The 3,858-nt window shown below is 54.9% G+C and overlaps 1 protein-coding gene across 1 annotated transcript in view; it reads right to left on the bottom strand.

The window, feature by feature from the left end:
* MAP4 (microtubule associated protein 4) overlaps positions 1–3,795 on the bottom strand; it is a 133,080-nt gene extending 129,285 nt beyond the window's left edge. The window contains exon 1 of the mRNA XM_017836828.1: positions 3,733–3,795. The gene's annotated coding sequence lies outside the window, so the exon portion shown is untranslated. The remainder of the gene's footprint in view (positions 1–3,732) is intronic.
* Positions 3,796–3,858: the final 63 nt, after the last annotated feature.

The raw sequence follows: 3,858 nt of genomic DNA on the forward strand, positions 1-3,858 counted from the left end.
CACCCACCCTTTCTTTGGGAGCTCAGATCCAAGGGACACCCACCCTTTCTTTGGGAGCTCAGATCCAAGGGACACCCACCCTTTCTTTGGGAGCTCAGATCCAAGGGACACCCACCCTTCCTCCGGGAGCTGAGCCCCGTGGCAGATGAGGGCTCCCTGCTCTGCCACCATCCCGTGGGCTGCAATCAGAGCCCTCCTTCCCTCCTCCCCAGCTGAGCATCACTTCACTGGCCTCCGAGGAGAAATAAAGCCCAGAGATAATCAGTTCAGTTGCTGTGGACACAGACGTTTGGCTAAGCAGGAGATTCATCTGTTTTAGTTGGGACGGGAAGAATAAACACGGAGCTCCAGGAAATAACTCCCTGCCTTCCAGAGCAGTATCAGCTTCTGCAATTTGCCTTTGAAACCCCAGAAGTACATGAACAAAGTATCATCTTGTTGTCTACAATCAGACTGGCAACAACACGATGATTAACGTGCCTTGAACTCTCCATCCTCAGCGCAGGAGACTGGAATTTTATCTTCCAGTCTGTGTCTGGACTAGCAAAATAAATGAATTGGGACTTTTCTGGGCCAAACCAAGGTATAGTTACACGTTACTTGGCTTTTAAGTAACCATCACTTTCATTTGAATTGCAAGCAGCTTGAATTCACCCTGACAGACTCAGACCTTGTCTGACCAGTGGTTTCCCTTAGTCATAAGTTTGGTGTGTACCAGAATCTGGAAGTCTGCACATGATGCAGAGAGACAATCTTAGTCCAAGTACTGAGTTCTCAGCTGAACAGATCACTAGTTTAGCAAACAGGGGGTAAGTTTAAGCTGGAGGCACAGGAGAGCAAGGCCTGTGCTAACAGCAATAGGTCTACACCAGACCTGAACTCTGCAAGAACTCAAACGAATCTGAGCCATTAAACAGGGTTTATTTCTAGGGAAGTAAGGCAACCACTAAAATACTACAGGGGTTGGGACCTCAAATATAATTATAGCTCCATTCCCTAAAATAAGGGCTGTGTCAGCCCTTTTACCAGAAAGAACATGCAACTCATTTGTTTAAACTGAGCACTCATCAGACTTCGCATAACGAGCTTAGGACTGGAAATCCAATCACATCCCAGCCTCCACACAGCCCCACCTTCTGCCCCTCCAAAAACCCAATTTGATTCTGTTGCTCAGGCTGTTGGAGGGGTAGGGGTGTTTAATATCACGACAGAAGAGTTTAAGCAATGCTTTGGTGATTAAAGCCTTGACTTAACTGCCTGTGTCCTGGGAAGGGGAGGTACGAGTGCACTAAGCCCAAATACCTCAGAGTTAGTATTTCCATCCTGAAACGGCACTGACCAGCACACCCTGCTACCAGGGGGAGTCCAAGGTGGTTTCAGCAGTCCCTGGGAGGCTGTTGAGTGATCACTGCCCTCCTGGTCCCTCTGCTCCACTCCCCACAGTGCCCAGAGCCAGCTCACCCAGAGCAGCGGGCGAGGGCTCCAGGGATGAGTTACCCACCCCAGCACCCCACTCACCACCTTCAAAGCTCCCCACAGACAAATGAGGCAGCTTGTTAAAACAGATCTCCAGATATGCTGCAAGGGTGAGGTCCTGCAGCTCCCAGGGCCGGGTCCTGCTGTCCCACAGCCCTGGGAGCTGCCCCAGGGCCACGGGCACTGCCTGACAGTCACTGGCTTTTCACAAACAAGCTGATAAAGTCAGATATTAAAGCCCCAGCGAGTCCCTGCCAGCACAAGCCTCCTACCAACAGGCTTCCCGTTTGTTCTTTAAGGACAGGAGTGACATAATCCCCTCCTAACACCCTCTGAGGGCTCGGGGGGAACGAGGGGTGACCCACAAACTGTCCCCATGGCAACACTGGGCTCGAGCTGGACTCGCAGGGCTGGGATCTTCAAGCCACTGACACTTCTTTGTATTATCTGATATTTCCCTGATGTCATTGCTGCAGAGACACACAAAAACAGATTTAATATCCAGGGCCTTCAGCTTTAGAGTCAACAATCACAGCCACAAACAGATCAGCTATTCTGCCTTCAAGCTTATTATTTGTCACTAACATGTAATTATCACCACCAAAGAAAACAAAAGGCACAGGATATTGCTGCTGTCGCAACAGCAAGTCAGTTGAGCTTCTTTTTCAAACTGAGAAAGCCCATCTCTCCTGATGCAAGAAAGCCAAAAAGGACAAAAAAAAAAAAAAAGTTAAGAAGAGCATCTGGAAAGATAATAATCAAATCCATCGGTTCTTGCAAGGAAAATAAACAGAAAAGACACACAGTGAAATTACCAGACAGGCCAACATCACCATCAGCACAATTCTGCCGTGAAGCTGAATATTTCTGAGTTACAATTTGCCCTTCCCAATGAAAGGAGGAGTTAATCAAACTGCAGCAGCACCTTGCAGATATAACACAGCAAAACCACACCAGATGGAATAACCAAGGCCTGGCGAGGAGGAACCAAGCTTTAAAGTTGTAAAACTCCAGCCCAGCCCAGCCCCTTCAGTTTACAAAATGAAGCTACAGCAGCATCACACGCAGGGCAGGAGGCCCCGAGCAAGGCTTGTTACTCCACCCCTGAAATACTGAGCAGGACTTGCGTGTCTATTATGTTATTCAAGAAGCCTCTCAGCTGAAACTGTGAGCTGGGAAGAACGTGGTTCCTTGAATAGAGGAGCGCAGCTTTAAAACTAAGAAAAGAAAATTAGGAAAAAAAGCTAAAATAAATGAGTTTATGTGTTAAATCCACGCAGCAATCAGGGGAAAGAAAGAAAGAAGAAAGGGAGCAACCAAGTAAGAGAGATCAAGAAGCACCTAAAGAAAAGAGACCCCAACATCTAAATTCGGGTTTAATACGTTCACAGATCAGGCTTTCGATATGTTCCCAGACCACGGTTTGCACACACCCCTGCAGGACAGGGAGAGCTTACACACAGCCTACTCCCAGGATACGCTCAGAAACGGCCCTTGGCAGCAGAGCAGCATCTTCAGCACCAAGAAACTTCACCGTTTTCAGTTTAAACTTACTGCCAGCAGCCCCGCACCGGGCCGTGGCGAACACCCGCGTAATCCCTGCAGCTCCTGACCCTGTGACCGGGGTTTGCTCATCCCGAAAGCGGGCCCGCCGTGTATTTATGGCTCCGGCCGAGCCTGCCATGACTGAGCAGAGGCCTCCCCGCGCATCCCCCCGGCCGCCACACCCAGCCCCGGGCCGGGCTCAGCCCGCTCCCGGCCTTATAAAGCCGGGACCAAGGCCGGTCCAGCGGGGGAAGCACGGGGGGGAAACCCACGCGCAGGAAAGTTTCGGGACGTCCCGGCGCGAAGCAGCGAAACGCAGCGTCACCGGCCCCGAACGCGCGCTCCCCGCGTGCCGCGGCGGGGCCGCCCCATCCCGGGGGATCCTGCGGGAGCGGCGCCGGGAAGCGGCGGCTCCCCCGGGACCACCGCGGGCCCCCCCCGGAGCCGCCCCGGCCTCGCCCTCCCGGCAACAAAGCCGCGCCCCGGCCGCTCCCGCTTCCTCCGCCGGCTCCCGCGGGAGATGCTCCGGGACGCGGCGGGACCCGCCGGCCTCCCTCTGCCCATCCGCGCGTGGCTCCCCCGCCCCGCGGCCCCGGTGACCCCCCGCCCGCCCGGCCCCCCGCGCACGGGCGAGGCCGGAGCCCCGGCTCGGCGCCCGCAGCGTGCCCGGGAGTGTCCCCGCCGCCCGCAGCCCCCTGCCCGCGGCCTTACCGTGCGCGGGGCGCGGGGCAGCGCCGGTCGGAGGCGGCCGGCGGGAGCGGCTGTGCCCGGCGGGCCCGGCGGGAGGCGGGAGCGGCGCCGCGCTGGCCTCGCGCCCGCAGCACTACCCTGCCGCCC

Source organism: Lepidothrix coronata, unplaced genomic scaffold, assembly GCF_001604755.1.
Source record: "Lepidothrix coronata isolate B3197 unplaced genomic scaffold, Lepidothrix_coronata-1.0 Scaffold285, whole genome shotgun sequence".
Lineage (NCBI taxonomy): Eukaryota > Metazoa > Chordata > Aves > Passeriformes > Pipridae > Lepidothrix > Lepidothrix coronata.